General features: G+C 44.7%; 1 protein-coding gene across 1 annotated transcript in view; it reads left to right on the top strand.

Moving 5' to 3' along the window:
- The window catches only part of ACOXL (acyl-CoA oxidase like), a 352,026-nt gene that overhangs the window by 195,616 nt on the left and 138,375 nt on the right, over positions 1–18,035 (top strand).

Here is an 18,035-nt window from a genome sequence, read left to right on the forward strand (position 1 = left end):
AATGTTATGTATAAAAGACCAAAGGTAAGGGCTTCCCTCGTGGCGCAGTGGTTGAGAGTCCGCCTGCCGTTGCAGGGGACACTGGTTCGCCCCGGTCCGGGAGGATCCCACATGCCGCGGAGTGGCTAGTCCCGTGAGCCATGGCCGCTGAGCCTGTGTGTCTGGAGCCTGTGCTCTGCAACAGGAGAGGCCACAACAGTGAGAGGCCCGCGTACCGCAAAAAAAAAAGACCAAAGGTAAGGATGACAGATTTCTCATTGGAAAAAATGCAAGCAAGAAAACGTTGGAGCAACATTTTTAAAGTACTAAAAAGAAAAATAATCTAAAGCTCTATACTTAGCAAAATTATGTTTCCAAAAAAAAAGAAGGCATAATAAAGACATTTTCAGACTTGCAAAAGTTGAGGGGATTTATCATCAACAGGCATTTACTATAAGAAATATTAAAGGAAATTCTTCATGCAGAAGGAAAGTAATATTGGATAGAAGTATGGGTTTGCAGAAAGGAATGAAAAGTGCCAAAAATATCAATAGTAACTAAATGTGTCAATATATAAATTTTAGTACTTAAATCTCTTTAAACAAAGATCATAACAACATAGTGTGAGGTTTCTAACTTATGTAAAAGTAAAAATGTATGATAGTAATAACAGCAAGGCCAGAAGGGGAGAAAAAGAAGTGTGCTATTGTAAGGTTCTTGTACTGTAAATGAAGCGCTACAGTATCACCTACCTGGAAGTAGACTGTGATAAGTTGCAGATTCATATTATAAATCCTAAAGCTTCTACTAAAATAATAAAGCCAAAACTTGTAGCCAAGTAGCCAACCAAAGAGTTAAAATGGAATTATAACAGTACTAAGTTGATCCAAAAGAAGGCAGAAAAAGAGGAAATATGGGAGAATAAAGAGATTGTTCAAATAGAAAACAAACATCCAGATGGCAGATGTAAACCTAACCATATTAATAAACACTTTAAATGCAAATACCCCAATTAAAAGGCAGAGATGATCAGGGTGGAGCTTGGCTGGCAGGTCCACACCCTTCTTTTCCTCCCAGACCCTCTGAGGTGATTCCCTGCTCTTTCCCTCTGTTGTGGAGCTGAGGGAAGTGAGGCAACATGTGGCTCAATGACCCCAAACCTCCTTAGTGAGTCAGGGAGGGGCTGGAACGGGAGCTGGCGGGGGCAGCGCGTGTTCCTGGTGCAGCCGTGTACCTTTCCCATGCTTACACGTGGTCTGGTCTGCGTTGTGGCTTCTAACCTCCGCGTGTAAGTGGAGAATCCACCGGCCTGGTTTGGATGTGTTGAAAACCCTTGACCTGCCTGGTGGGAACGCAGAGAACAGACTCTCCCGGCTCGGAGGAGTCACGTGACTCAGTTCCGCTGCTTCCTTTGCTTCCCACCTTCTTCCTTTAAGGATGGATGGGGTCTGGACTTCCCTAGTGGCGCAGTGGTTAAGAATCTGTCTGCCAATTCAGGGGACGCGGGTTCGAGCCCTGGTTCGGGAAGATCCCACCTGCCGCGGGCAACTGAGCCCGTGCGCCACAACTACTGAGCCTGCGCTCTAGAGCCCGCGAGCCACAACTACTGAGCCCATGCACCACAACTACTGAAGCCCAGGTGCCTAGATCCCATGCTCCACAACAAGAGAAGCCGTGCAATGAGAACCCCGCGCACTGCAACGAAGAGTAGCCCCTGCTCACTGCAACTAGAGAAAACCCGTGGGCAGCAATGAAGACCCAACACAGCCATAAATAAATAAATAAATAAATAAATAAATAAGTTTAAAAAAAAAAGGATTGATGGGGTCAACCAAATTTTCAGGCTGTTGATATTAACTGAACTTGCACATGGCCTCTTTTCTCCACATCCAAGCAAACCCAGATTGAATTTCCTACAGTCGGCTGAATGAGGAGTGGGAAAGAGAACCCCGGATTCCATTTCTGATTCATGTGGGACCGTGTCATGGAGAGGGCATTCTGAGTGGTGTGGGGCACCTCGTCACAGAAGGGGTAGAAGCTCAAGGTCAGGATGCTGTGACCTTGGGCCTTACCCCTGGGAGTCTCAGTTTCCTTCTCTCTTAAAGCCTAGCGCATGGTAGGCACTCAGTAAACACTTGACTCTCCTCTTCCTTCTTCCTGGATGTAATTCCAGTGAAGGGTCCCAACTCTCTCCGCTTCTCCTCTCCCCGTCCCCGACCCTGACACATTCGACCTGCCTGGGAGCTGCCTGCTTGGGGATCTTCAGGGTGCAGCCTTGGACCCTGGAGGCAAGTCAGATTCTCAGCAAATCTGACTCCAAAGCATCAGCGTCTGCAAAGACAGGCCCGGGGCCAGCACAGGCTGCATGGTCCCCACTGTGGGCCGCCCCCCCAACCCCCATAGAGCTGCAGCCCCAGCTGCTGACCTTGGCTCTGCACAGCCAAATTCTTCACAGCGACACTCTACAGTATCCCTTGGGCCTTGAGTGTTACCTGTACCTGGATGGCCTGGGGCTGTGCCGTCCAACACTGAAAGATGCCACCCCTGGGCTCACTGGGTCCTCAGAATCAGTCTCCACTGCAGGACTTTAGGCACCCCCTCCATTAGGGCCCCTCCGTGGGCGCCTTCTCATCTCCGTCCCCCGGCTGCTCCGTTTCTCCTCAGTGTATCCCCGAATGCCACGTGGGAGAGCAGAACTGGCTGAAGCAGCGTAAAGAAATATGTGGACAAAATTGGAGCAAGATAAAGTCTTAGAAGATATCTGTGACCCAGCATGATGATAAGGTTATCAGCAAACACACGTCGACTGTTCCTTTCATGTTAGACACGGAGCTGCTGTTTGCTGTTTGGAGATACAATCCAGCTGGACAATGACAGAATCATTATATTTTAAAGATTGCACAAGAGAACACTGAAACAATTACAAGTGTTTATAAATTAAAGAAGAAAAAGTGGTGTGATGCTGAGCCCCGTGGTTATTCAGTAGACTTAGTCCCAAGACTGGATCCTCAGGGAGATGCACCACCACCTCGTTTATCTGGCATCAGCCATTTCTTGGAACACAGCCAAGGCCTGAAATAAGCAAAACAGAACTCTGAGAATCCCAAAGAGATGACACGAAGTCCACATGCTGAAGCTCAGGCCCTCACTCTACTCCTGAAGGAGCCTGGCCGGCCTCCGCTAGGAGCCTGCTTCTGCTAGTTGACTCTTACATGTGGTTCCTGGTTTCCTGGGGTGCTGCAGACTAGGAAGGATATATGGTCTCCAAATGCAGGCAGCTAAGAGTGCTGGTGACCAAACAAGAGCCAGAAGAACTAGAAAAATGAAACTCGAAAATCCAAGAGCTCAGGGGGCCAGTTCCCAGCCCCAAGGAGGACTTGAAGCTCTTCTAGAAGGCAAAGTGGGCTCTGTGCAGGGAGACAGGCAGGCAGGCAGGTACAAGAAGGACAGTCATTCGAGGGCCTCCCTTCATCCTGGATGCTGCAGATTTGCTATTCCTTGGAATACAATAGATAGTGTTTGTTTAAAGGCTCAGCTTTTCACAGCAATCCCCTAGACATGTATCTCTCAAAACAGATCAGTAGGTCAGCCTAACATGGCAGATACCATTTTGCTTCCCATCCAATTTCTTAAGGAGAAACAGAGCCAAGAAAAATCCTGGCTTGTGCCTGGGCCATGTGTAGCTAGTGGTGCTGGTGGAGGATTCTAAGTCTGAGGGTCATGGGTCCAGCTGGCTAGGAATGCATATGTGGGCAGGGTAGGGGGAAATTAAGCCATAACACCAAGTAACTGGGTAGCAGAGTAGAAAGGGTTCAGCCCATACTCAGAAAGGATCCAGGGCCTGATCTGGCAAACCTCCTAAGAAGGGACTGGCTGGGGCCCAAGTGTTGACCTCAATAGAAGGGCTGTCTCAGTGGTTACTGTAACAGCTTAATCAGCCAGACCCTTTGCTCCGCTCCAGCCTAATTTTTCTAGGGCACCAACGAGTCTCTGACCAACTCCCTCCCTTTCCATTTCATAGACCAAAGACCCCTTTCTCTGGACAGACTGAGAGCCTTCAAGAAGAATCCCAATTCTGGGGCTCCAGATTAAGTCCTAGGCTCTGCTCATCTCTGCTGTCACTTTCTGATTGTAGAGATTTAGAAAGACAGCACAATAAAAAACACTTTATGATGGTTCGTTATTTCTCAATTTTGAAGGAATCTTGCTCCAAGATTAGAGGACTTGGCCCTTATTGTTCAAAAGAGGTTTCCATTCCTGACTCCCTGACATTCCTGAGTCCCTGCTAGGTAAAGTGCCAGGACCTGTGTAGTGGTGGCCGCCTTTAATCCTCCAACAGTCCTATGAGTGGGAATAATCGTCCATGTGGGTGGAGGAATTAAGACCAGAGGTAGATGCTATTTCTCCAGATCTAGTGAAAGTTGGGGACAGGGGTTCTAATTCAGGTTTTCCAAATCCTAGCCTTTTTTCCCTAATTCTGGACCTTGCTTTTTTTCTGGGGGAGGGAGAGGATAACTTTGTTTCTGGCCCCTGGGTCCCATGATAATCAATGTTCTACACTTAGCCCTCATTTAGCATTATCCACAATTTGTAAACAAGCCTCTGTGTTTTATTGTTAGCCTCTGGTCCCTGGAAAAAAATCATCTCCTAGTGAGAACATCCAGATGTCATATTTGTGAGTGTCTTATGTTCATAGGTCTTATCTTGTCAAGCAAATTAGAGTTGGAAGTAGCAGGTAGTAAAACTGACCCTCATCACTGATAAAGAAAAGAGAGATTACTAAAATGACCCAAGGACAATCCATTTTATTGGCAACATTCCTTTGAAGATCTCAGCCCAGACTTCTTAAGGGCGTAAAGAAGGCAATTATAAATTTTATATGCGATGGATAACATCCAGACATATGATATGGATAGAGCTGGCATCCATCCTGGGCCAAGTTGCCAAATTTTGAATCTACTGTATTCTCATTTTGCCCTCCCTTGAGAGGGTTCATAACTCCTCAGAAGGATTCACTCTATCACATCAAGGAAATATGAATGGGGAAAAAAATGAAGCTTCACAAGTTGACTTCTGAATTTGTGATCATCTCAGTTAAGATTCTTTTGGATGCAAGTAAGAGAGACCCATTACAAACTTGCTCAAGTAAGAAAGGAGAATATATCTTAAGAGAGAGAGAGATGTGTACTGGAATCCAGGTCTCATGAGGACCAGGAACTTGGAAGGAGTCTAGGGTAGAGGCAGTTCTGCTCTTGGTTTCTCCTTCCCTTGGGGGCATAGTCTCAGGCTTTGCTTTTCTGGTGTCTGTCCATTCTCCATGCTCCTCTGCATATGTGGCTGCCCTTTGGCTGTGGAGTTTATAGTATCTCCATTCTAGCTACTCTCTGAGATGGTGTCTCATAGATTCAGTGCTGAATCCCTGGCCAGCTGGAGTTGGTGTCCTTCCCAACTCAGACATTTTTGGTTAGGGAATGGGGTCACAGATCATGAACATGCCTGCTGATGCCCCACGTGTATGGGTGGTAAGACAGTTCTCAGATAGTAGCTGAGCAGATGTCTGTTATAGTACATATGATAGCTTTTAAAATATTTCCTAACTAATCCTTTCAGGCTGGTGTATAGAAATGGAGTTGAATTTTTGTATATGGATCTTATATCCAACGACCTTGTTAAGCTGTCATAACAATTCTGATAATCTGTTTGTGGTTCTTTTGCATTTCCTATGATCATAATTATATTCCCTGTGAAAAATGATAGCTTGTTTCTTCCTTTACAATTATTGACATTTATTTCTTTGTCATATCATTGAAGTGGCCAGAGCTTCCCATTCAATGCAATGGTTAAAGAAGTGGTTGATAACAGGCACCTATATTTTATTCTTGACTTTAACGGGCATGTTCTTATTACTTTTTCACCATTAAGGACGTTATTGGTGCGGATATTCTGCTGATATTCTTTATCACGGTAAGGCAGGTATGTTTTACCCTTAGTTTATGAAGAGGCTTTTGTGTGTTTGTGTGTGTACTCGTTTTTTTCGTTTGGTTTTAAAATGATGAATGGATCTAAATTGTATGGAATTATTTACATTCCTTTATTTTACTGAGATCATCACACCTTTTCCTCCTTTAATCTGTTTATGTGGTGAATTTACAGTAACATATTTTCTAATGTTTAATAAATCTTGGGTTTAGGAATAAATACAACTTAGTCCTGGGGTGGGTGTGTGTATGTGTATGTGTGTGTGTGTGTGTGTGTGTGTTTACTTCACTGTTGATTCTGTCTGCTGATACTCATTTAGGATTTTTCCATCTGTGATCATGAGAGAGGCTGTCCTGTGTTATTCCTTCCTATTTCTGCCCTTGTCTAATTTGGATATCAAAGTTATAACACCCGCATTAAATGACTTGGGGAGGGAGGGTTGCTTCTTTTTCTATTCTCTCAAAGAGTTTGTATAAAATGGAATGATCTGTTCCTTGCATATTTCATACAAATATCAGTAAAGCCATGTAGGTCTCATAGTTCCTTTCTTAGACATTTAAAATGAGTGGTTCTCTTTCTGTAGTGGTTGTCTTCTATTTCTTCTTGAGTCTGTTTTGGCAATTTATATTTGCCTACTAATTTGTCCATTTCTTCTTCTTTTTAAAGTTTATTGGTGTAAGTTCATAATACCCTCTTATCTTTTTATCTCTACAGTATCTGTAGTTACTGCTCCCTTTGCCACTCCTAATATTGTTTGTTTTCCCCACCCCTTTATCTCTTGATCTATTTTCTTTTTTTTTTCAAGTAATAAACGTTTGGCTCTGTTGTTCCTCTCCAGATTATATCTGGGATTTCCATTTCATTGCTTTTTGTCTTCGTTATTTATTTCCTCCTATTCTCTTTGTGTTTATTTGCATTTTTGCTCCTGTTCTATTACTCTAACTTGCATGTTATCCCATTAATTTTTGCCATCTCTCCAATTCTATTATAAACATTTAAATATATAACTTTAGTTATATATTATAATTATATATTATATTAAATATTATAACTTTAATTATGTATTATAACTTTAATAACATTTAAATTTATAACTTTTTGGTAAATACTGCTTTGGCTGATCAACCATGATTTGATATGTAAAAGTTTCTGTTTATCAATTCTAAGCATATGTTAACATCCATCATGACTTATTTGACCCATGAATTAGCTGAGTATGTTTTTTTAAATTTCCTAATGTCTAGTATTTAAAAATAATAATAGCCAAACTTTGTTGCATTCTTACTATGTGTCAGGCACCAGTCTTCACATTTTGCATTGCTTAACTTATATAATCTTCACAACAACCTTACAAAGTAGGACTGTTACGACCCCAATATTACATATGTGAAAAATGAGACACAGAGAGTTTAAGCAATTTGCCCAAGATCACACAGGTCCGAGTTAACAGAACCAAGGTTCAAACCCAGGCAGTCTGGCTACAAAGTATAACCACTGTACATACTGCCTTCTTTTTAGTGACTGTTCTTATTTTTGTTGTCATAATAAAAATAATTATTATATTGGAGTTTTTACTTAATTCCATTGTAGTCAGAGAAAATGGCCAGTGTGATACAGATTTTTTTTGAAATTTATTATGACCTACTTTGTGACCTAGAGCATGGACAATTTCCATGTGAACTTCAAGATTCATTCTGTAATGAGCTTCAGGGTTTTAAATGTGACCAATAGATCAAGCTTATTAGTGGCATTATTCCAATATTCCCTATTCTTACTGAAGCTTTAGTCTGTCTGATTTATCAGTTATTGAGTGGACTAAAATCTCCCACTGTTGACGGTAGATTTGTCGGTGTCTCCTTGTGTTTCTGTCAATTTTTTTTTTTTTTTTTTTTTTTTTTTGCGGTATGCGGGCCTCTCACTGTTGTGGCCTCTCCCGTTGCGGAGCACAGGCTCCGGATGTGCAGGCCCAGCGGCCATGGCTCACGGGCCCAGCCGCTCCGCGGCGTATGGGATCCTCCCAGACCGGGGCACGAACCCGTATCCCCTGCATCGGCAGGCGGACTCTCAACCACTGCGCCACCAGGGAGGCCCTGTTTCTGTCAATTTTGATCTCACTCTTTTCAAGTCGTGTTAGTAGATGTTTACAAATTTAGAACTGTCCTATGTTCCTAGTGTACTGAATCTTGTGTCCTCCTGTAGTGACTCTCTTTAGCTCTAGTAATGTCTTAAAATGTATTTTGTCCAATATTAGTATGAGAACAAAAGCTTCCATTTAGTTGGTATTTGTTAGATCCTTTTACATTAGCGTGTGTTAGCATGTTGCATTTACGTTTCTTATCAATAACGCTTACCTGGTTTTTATTTAATTTGTTCTGACAACCTCATTTTTAAAAATAATTAATTAATTAATTTATTTATTTATTTTTGGCTGAGTTGGGTCTTTGTTGCTGCACGTGGCTTTCTCTGGTTGCGGTGAGCGGGGCTACTCTTCGTTGTGGTGTGCAGGCTTCTCATTGTGGTGGCGTCTCTTGTTGCAGAGCATGGGCTCTAGGCACGCAGGCTTCAGTAGTTGTGACTTGCAGGCTCAGTAGTTGTGGCACGCAGGCTCTAGAGCGCAGGCTCAGTAGTTGGGGCGCACGGACTTATTTGCTCCGCGGCATGTGGGATCTTCCTGGACCAGGGCTTGAACCCGTGTTTTCTGCACTGGCAAGCAGATTCTTAACCAGTTCGCCACCAGGGAAGTCCAACAACCTCGTTTTTATCTGTGTAGTCTAAATATTTATTGTCATTGCTGATATATTTGTATTCATTTCTTCCATCTTATGCCTTGCTTTCTTTGGTTGTGTTTTATCTCTGCTTGTTTAGGCTTCACACTTTCTTTCAGATTTATTGTTTTTTTCCTCTTTCCATTCTTCTCTCTTCCACTTTTCATTCTATTATGTTCATTTTGTGGTCACTGTAGCAGTTGGAATATGTACATTTAACATACAAAGTCTAAAATTAATCATTATTTTTCCATTCTCCCAAAAATATGAGAGCTTTGATTGCTTTCATGAATCACTAGCTCCACCTTCGACAGTATTATTGTCCATTACTTTAGTCCTACGGTTTTTAATCCCATGTATTAGCCATCATATTTATTATTATATAGAATCAGGGTTTCTCTAGAACTACCACTTTTTACCAATTTCTTTGCTCACAATTCCTTCTTGCACCTCTTCATTTTCCTTGTTCATGGAGTACTTTCTTCAGAAGAGTGTGGTTCTGTGACAGTAAACCTAATTTTTCTTTGTCTGAATGTGTCTTTATTTCATCCTCAGTCTTGAAAGGCTAAGTACTGTTAAGGATCGAATTCATGGTTGACAGTTATTTTCTCTCAGCACTTAAAGTTTTTACTATTATTCTGGATTCCATTGGCGCTGAGGAATCAGTTGTTTAATTGTAATTTTTCTCTCTGCTTTTAAGATACTTTATCTTATTTTTGCTGATCTATGGTTTCACTATAATGTATCTAGGTATGATTTGTTTTTTATTTTTCCTATTTGGGGTCATTTGGGATTGCTAAATACATGGACTTGTGTCACTTGACAATTTTGAAAAATTTTAGGCCATTGTTATTTTGAAGACTCTCTCTTCATGTTCTTATTTTATCTCCTTCCTGGTGTAGGAGTCTAATATTAATATCTGTTACCTCTACAGTTTTGATTATGTTGATTGTTATCTATCTCTTCTGATTGTCCTTTACTTTCCCTTGCTTTTTGTGATATTTTTTTTCTTGAGCCCATGAATTTTGGAACTTTATCTTGGTAGTTCTTTCAGGCCAGAAAGGATCTGCATTTACCTCTGCCAGATGCCTGGAGACTTCAACTCACTTTGAACTAGCTCCTCTGTTTGGAGCTTTCAGGGCATCATATGGATTCTGGCCCCAGAGTCATAGGAATGCAGACCATGGTAAAAATTCTCAGCAGAGATGTTTCTCCCCCCTCCACTCACAGCCAGAGCTGAGACTAGCAAATTTCCTCAATATCTTCTTAAGTGAGGGATGGTGTTTTCTCACTTAACCCTTGGTAGGCATTGTTTTCCAGAGGACTACATTTATACACATGTCTTTATATAACTTCTTACCTGGCCTCAACACCTGCCCCCCATTTTGGACTCATGCTCTGAATTCAGCCTCTGAGTATTTCTCTTTACCACTTTGATATACATCAAAATGATTTTTCAAAAATATTCTATCAAGCATATTTTCAATGGTTTCTACTGGAGACTTAGTTTTTGTTAAAGACTCTCTCATCTGCCATATTGCCAGTGACAGATGTCCCAAGCAAATCTGGCTTCCCCTCCTCCATGCTACTTAAACTGTTTTGGGCCAGTCAGCATTGATTCCCTGAGGCTCAGCCCAAAGGATCCTTCTGGGTCCTCACCTACCTGAGCTCCCAGGATCATTCATCGTGGTTGACCCCTCCCTCCTGGATGCACCCTTGTCCCAAGCTTTCAGGACACTATACTCTCAACTTCCTTTCTGCTTTTTTGTCTTCTTAGTCTCCTCTGCCAGTTTTCCTCTGCCTGACCTCAGAATGTTGGCATTTTCCATAACATGAGCCTGGGTCCTCTCTTCCCTGTGTAGTTATGCTCTTGACAATTCTGTCCCTTCCACTGGTTTTGAAGACTTACATAGTGAGGACTCTGTATCTCCATCCCAGACATCGTTTTGCATCTGCAGAATCTTGTATCTCGCCTTCGTTTTGGCCAGGCCACTTGGATGTCTCTCCGATTCTCACATCTAACATTTACAGATATGAACGTTTGATCTTTCCACACAAACATACTCCCCTGCCAGGATGCTCCAACTCGGTAAATACCACACCATACACCTGCCATTCATGTGGCCTGGACTTTCTCTTTCCCATGCACGCACCCAACCCTGTTCAACCCCTTCTCCCTCTGACTCCAGGCCACCCAGGTCTCCCATCTTAACCAACTAGTCCAGCCCCTTCTCTCTCACCTCCTGTGGGCTGTGATCACTCAGCAGCTAGAGCTGTCTTTTATTTATTTATTTATTTGGCTGCATTGGGTCTTTGTTGCTGTGAATGGCTTTTCTCTACTTGCGGCGAGCGGGGGCTACTCTTCGTTGTGATGCGTGGGCTTCTCATTGCAGTGGCTTCTCTTGTTGCAGAGCACAGGCTCTAGGCACACGGGCTTCAGTAGTTGTGGCACGTGGGCTCAGTAGTTGTGGCACATGGGCTTTGTTGCTCTGCGGCATGTGACATCTTCCCGGACCAGAGCTTGAACCTGTGTCCCCTGCATTGGCAGGTGGATTCTTAACCACTGTGCCACCAGGGAAGTTCTAGAACTGTCTTTTAAAATCACAAGTCATCTTACTCCAAAGATTAAAATTATCTTATGACTTTGCACGTTAACTAACATAAAATGAATCCCCAAAATGCCTTTTGAGGTCCCAAGTCACTTGACACCTGTTTCCAACCTTACCTTTGGGCTGCTCTTCTGACTCATCACCTCCAACCCAGCCTTCTTTCCAGTCCTGAACATTCTGTGCTCCTTCTTGGCCACAGCGTGTTTGCACACACTGTTCTCTCATCTGGATCATGCTGTCTCCATTTCTCTTCTTTATGGTTCCAAGTTAAGCCCTGAAAACTTTCTCTGGCGTCTAGATTAGAAGGGGTCTTTCTTGTTTATTCTTTCCTCATGGAACTCAGATCTTGTCTTTTCTGCACTTACCACAGATGTTTAAATTACCTGTTTTATTTGTCTACCTGACCAATGCCTGTCTCTCTCCTGAGGACAGGACCGTGTCTGTGGTTCGCAGTGTGTGACATAGTGCCTGCAACGCGAGACCCTCAGTGTACATTTGGTTATGGGACCCATGAAAGAATTCCCTCCCACCCACTCCCCCCAGTTCATAAGCCCTGAGAGTACAGGGTCACCCCAAAACACACAGGACAGGTCGAGTCAACTTGTCATCACCTCCATCAGAACATCCATCATCAGCTGGGCTCTCAGAAGACCCCACCCCAATCACGGCTGTCACAGGAAAGGGTGCAGTGAGTCTCATACACACCAACCGCCCATATATGTGGGGTTTTCCCCATTCAGGGTGGCAGAGAAACATCGATGTAAAATTAATGCAACCCTAAGACCCAGTGCCTCCTGGCTGGTCTATTTTCCATTGACCCTCCTTTAACCAATAAGATAAGACTGATTTTGTCTTTTTCTTCTTCAAATTAACAAAATTTACCCTCAATTTGTTTGGGGGGGGGAAGAAAGCCTGTTTCTAATTTTTTCTGATACATTTATTAAACATAATCATATAGTAAAAAAAATCAGAGATGTTAAAAACAGCAGGAACATATTAAACTTTCAGTGTACAAAGTTTTGAATCATAAAATATGTTTCATGGGGCCCTCACTGAAATGGGACACAACCTTAATGACATTCACAATTACTTGCTAAGAGGCCCGATGTAACCCAGAAGGCAGGGCTAGAGTAACACATCTAACTAGTATGCTCTTTCCTCCCAGATCCTGGCCTGCATGTCCCCCGAGGATGCTGTTGGCTTGGGGAGCACAGAATTTAGAGTTCCCTCTGTCTAGTCCACATTTCTTTTTTTTTATTCAGAGTGAAGTAAGCTGATGGAAAATATTATTCACTTTTTGGGGGATGAAATCTCTTTCTTCCCTCACGCCCCTCTTTTTTCTCATCTCCCCAGCCCCCAACCTGAAATGTATAAGCAAAGGCCCCCACTTAGGAGTCCAAAGTGGAAGAGATGAAAAATCATGGAAACAACCATTTCATTTTGTAATGAAAACCCAAGGTGCTAGGGAGTGCCTTGAGGGGATGGCTGAGAGAAGGATTTCCTAAGACTCGAAAGGATTTATTCACATTGGAGAAGCAGTTCACATTGATTTATCTCTGGTGGAGAGCAAGCAAGATTTGAGATAACACTGCACACACACAGACACACAGACACACTGCTCAGGCTGCCAAAACAAAGTACCTCAGGCCGAATGGCTTGAACAACAGAACTTTATTTGCTCACAATTCTGGAGGCTAGATGTCTGAATCAGGGCGTTGGCGGGTTGGTTTCTCCTGAGACCTCTCTGCTTGGCCTGTAGATGGCCGTCTTCTCTTCCATGTGTCCTCACACAGTCTCCCCTCTGTGCCCCTAATGTCCTCTTCTTACAAGGACAGCAGTCATTGTGGATTAGGACATGCTCTAGTGACTTCATTTAACCTTAATTACATTTTCACAGGTCTTCTCTCCAAATACAGTCACATCTGAGGTCCTGCAGGTTAGGACGTCAACATAGGAATTTGGGGGGACACAATTCAGCCCACAACACACACACACACGCCACACTCATGCACACACTCTCTGTCATATTCTTATAGGCCTCCCCAGAGTAAATCTTTAGTTTTAACTTGAGATACACTGGAGGCCAACGTTTCCGGCCTGCCATGGAGAGATTCCCCACACGACACACAGGGTGAGAACCCAGTCCACTCCCCCATGAGGCTTCAAGCACACATGTATCAGGAGCGCTCGGTGTGGACACAGGAGCCGAGAGCCATGTGTGATGCACGGTCCTCCTGCCGAGTGGGCCTCTTTGGCTCCCCAGTTAAAGCTGAGACAACCGTGAGGCTTGGAAACAGAATCCCAAGAGGGAGTGAGGGAGCCCTGTGGCTGGAAGATGGAGGAAAAATGCCCCGGGCAGGGGTAGGAGGAGAGAACAGAAAGTACAGCCCTGGTCATTTTCCTAGAATACTTCAGACTCTTCTAGAAAGTACCACAGAAGGAGCAGTGCCCTTGGCATCCTAGGCACTGAGGAGGCCCTCCTCCTCCCGGGCAGAAGCAGGTCTCACAGGTGTTGGCTCTGGGAGAGATGTGCTTTGGGAGGGAGACAGTGTGATGCTGATGCCGTCACGATGCCCTGAACAGTGGTCCCTGCCCTTCCCCTCGGCGCTGACGGGTCTTTTCCATCTATGGCAAGAACACACTGAGTCCAAATTCCTTATCCTGGATGGGCCTACCCGGGCCTTGGAGGGAGGCTCCAGGGAGGTGCCGGCTTGGAGGAGGTGAGGGCAGCAGCTCTGGCTCCAGGGAGGTGAGCGAGCGTTAACGGAGATGGCGGGGCCCTTGCCTGGGCTTTTCTACTCTGAATCTGGGGCCACAGCCCCGGTGTGTGCCGTGGACCCAAGTATGGGGGCCACTGTCGCCAGAACCCGGCTCTCCTCCCAGCTCCGGGGACCCCGTCAGGTGTCCAGTCTGTGACGAAGTGCTGCCTCTCCTTCTGGGCTCACGTGGCCACTGCAGGGGGCCCGCTCTCTGACGTCATCTTGGGCACCTGCTCAGTGTCCCTCTAAGTGCCCTGTCTCCTTCTCCCTCCACCCACCCCCAGGACAGCTGGGCCGGAAAGCTCCTTTTTACCCCCCAACCTGTAAGGACAGGCAGTCCGCAGCTGGGCTGATTCGAGGGTCCCTTTACCCTCTGGGGGAGTTTGAGTCACCCCTTGTTTGAGCCCCACCAGGAGAGTCAGGGACACTGACCGTTCAGACGACACCACTCAGCATCCAGGCCGGGAAACTGAGGCAAGGTTTACGTTCACCGTTTTGCGGCCCTTCTTCTCGAAGCTGCAGCCGTGTTATCCTTAACTGTGTTCCATCGACGTTCAGCAACACCGTACAGGAGGGCAGGTCCACGTCTGAACGGATCTACCCTGTCTCCAGCCCTGAAAAGTCAGCCTCATCCACCCCCAGAGGTTTGAGCCGGGATCACCTGTGGCCTCGGGTAGCAGTTTCCCTGGGCCTCTGCTGCCCCCTTGTCCCTGCCCCGCCTCGTGCCAGCCCTGCTGCTACTTGATGCCCAGCTTGGATACTGAGATCCTGGCCCTTCTCTGCCCAGCCATGGGCTCTATGTCCTATTCTGTCCCCATGGCCTTTGACCTTCGTGATCTCTATCAGAGCATGACCAGCCTTGCGCCTCTGTCCACACAGGCTCCTGGGCTTTGCAGCTCCTGCCAGGACGGGCCTGGCAGAGGGATCCCGTACCTTTGTCTTCTGGGTTGTCTCTTCACCTCCCCGTCCACTTCCATGTCCCTCTGTCCATCCGCCTGTCTACTTTATAGAGAAGAGCACAGGTGGGCAACGGAGTTGGGTGGCTCGGGGTTCCAACCCCGTTTCACCACCTACCCACATGTTATTTCCCCCGGTCGGTTGCAGGTACTATATTGTGCCCGTATGGTGTGCCAGGTCTCATCTCCGTGCTGGGGAAGCAGTGGTGAATGGGGCAAAGTCCATGCCCTCACGGAGTGTACAGTCCGCAAGGGGCAAACAGGCAATAAATATATTTTTAAGGAGTAGATTCTAGCATTCTATTATATAATTATAATAGAATGGAAAGCTATGATGGAAAATAGATTGCAGTGAGGAGACAGGGAGTGATGGTGGAGGGTGAGGGAGCTGTTTCAGACAGAAGGACCAGAGACAGCCTCCCTGTGGTCCCGACGGGCGTGGGGCGAGGGAGACTGCCACCCGCAGATCTGGGGAGAGTGTTCCAGACAGAGGGATCAGTGTTGCAAAACCTCAGGGAAGGTTGGAGTGGAGTGGGAAAACCTCAGGGACCCTCAGCTTCCTCATCCCTAAAACCAGGGTGCTGAGATGCTGTTGTGAAGGGTGGAAAAGATAGCTCCTGTGTAACACAGAACATAAAATCAGTCCTCAGCAATGGTCTTCACGGCTGTCCTTTCTCTCAGCTCATCCTGTGGTGCTGGTTTGTAAAGCCTTGAGAAGATGCTGAGTGATGACCTGCCATTGCAGGTGTCTCCGACCTCAGAACCCAGGACTGTCCCTCAATTCGCCGCCCATACTTGCTGTGGGTGACTATGAGGTCAACGTTCTTCCTCCTTCCCCAAATCCAGCCCTCTTACTTTCCTCTGGCTTCCTCCCGTTTCTAGCTTTCCTCACCCCCGACTCCCTCCTCAGTCTCCTCTGACTATTCCTCCCATGCTGTCATATCTCTCCTCCCTCTGGAACACTCCATGGCTCCCTTTGCCCAGATCTGCTCTGTTGATTTCTGGGGCTCTCCCCACCTGCATCCCTGCAACATCTACCTCCATCCTTTTGATCCCCCATTCCCAACCAGCATTTTTCTCGGGGTCTTTCTTTCTCAGGCATCCTTTAATCTCCTACATCATGAGATTATGGATGATTTTTCTTCTCTTTTCTTTTTTTCTGGTGGGTTTGTTTTTTATAGTGCTTATATATTGCTTTTAGGAATTCATTTTAAAAGTTCTTTTTTATATGTATGACTGGTTCACTTTGTTATAAAGCAGAAACTAATTAAAAAAAATAAAAGTTCTTTTTTAGTTAGAAAGTGTCACACACACACACACACACACACACACACACAGCTTATACTCGTTTGTCCCCAAAGAGTTAGGGACTCCACATTCAGAATTGAACTTCCTCAGGAAGATGAAAGCAAGTCCCCAGTCAGAAACTTCTCGATGTGGCATGTCTTTCCCTAAACTGTCAGACACATTCACACAGAACAAGGATGACCATGACTTTTTTGAACCTAATTAGTTTCTAAATGGGTCACCTCAGCTATGCCAAGGATTTAGACTTTTATGAGGATGGGCCTCTCCAGCCTATTCTAAAGAAATTAGATCATAACCCTGCCCCTGGTAGTTTCAGGAGTTTGGAGGCAATGTGTTGGCCTTGGCCACTGCCTTGCAAGCCGTTGACCTTTTTCTCTGCTGCTTCATTTTTGTTGCCTGCAAGCTCTGTGAGGGCTGTGAGCCTTGATACCTGGGCTCTGACAGGGCCCTGGAGAGTCTGGAATCATCAGGATAACAGTCACACGGTTTTACTAACTTTTCAAATAAGGAGGGGTGTTCAAAGCTGAGTTTCATCATCTAGAAGAGAAATAAATTATATTCCACGTGAAGAACTAACACAGGAACATAAAGCATCTTTACATTCACGGTATTCCAGTGCCTGTTCTGTGAGAGATGGTGGGATTCCAGTGCTGACTCTGATGCTATTTTTTTTAACATCTTTATTGGAGTATAATTGCTTTACAATGGTGTGTTAGTATGTGCTTTATAACAAAGTGAATCAGTTATACATATACATGTGTTCCCATATCTCTTCCCTCCTGTGTCTCCCTCCCTTCCACCCTCCCTATCCCACCCATCTAGGTGGTTACAAAGCACCAAGCTGATCTCCCTGTGCTATGCGGCTGCTTCCCACTAGCTATCTATTTTACATTTGGTAGTGTATATAAGTCCATGCCACTCTGTCACTTGGTCCCAGCTTACCCTTTCCCCCGCCATAGCCTCAAGTCCATTCTCTAGTAGGTCTGCGTCTTTATTCCCGTCTTGCCCCTAGGTTCTTCATGACCTTTTTTTTTTTTAGATTCCATATATATGTGTTAGCATATGGTATTTGTTTTTCTCTTTCTGACTTACTACACTCTGTATGACAGACTCTAGGTCCATCCACCTCACTACAAATAACTCAATTTCATTTCTTTTTATGGCTGCGTAATATTCCATTGCATATATGTGCCACATCTTCTTTAGCCATTCATCTCTCGATGGACACTTAGGTTCCTTCCGTGTCATGGCTATTGTAAATAGAGTGCAATGAACATTGTGGTACATGACTCTTTTTGAATTATGGTTTTCTCAGGGTATATGCCCAGTAGTGGGATTGCTGTGTCGTATGGTAGTTCTATCTTTAGTTTTTTTAAGGAACCTCCATACTATTCTCCATAGTGGCTGTATCAATTTACATTCCCACCAACACTGCAAGAGGGTTCCCTTTTTTTCACGCCCTCTCCAGGATTTATTGTTTGTAGATTTTTTGATGATGGCCATTCTGACCAGTGTGAGATGACATCTCATTGTAGTTTTGATTTGCATTTCTCTAATAATTAATGATGTTGAGCATCCTTTCATGTGTTTGCTGGCAATCTGTATATCTTCTTTGGTGAAATGTATATTTAGGTCTTCTGCCCATTTTTGGATTGGGTTTTTTTTTGATATTGAGCTACT

This window comes from Mesoplodon densirostris, chromosome 14 (assembly GCF_025265405.1).
Source record: "Mesoplodon densirostris isolate mMesDen1 chromosome 14, mMesDen1 primary haplotype, whole genome shotgun sequence".
Taxonomy (NCBI): domain Eukaryota; kingdom Metazoa; phylum Chordata; class Mammalia; order Artiodactyla; family Ziphiidae; genus Mesoplodon; species Mesoplodon densirostris.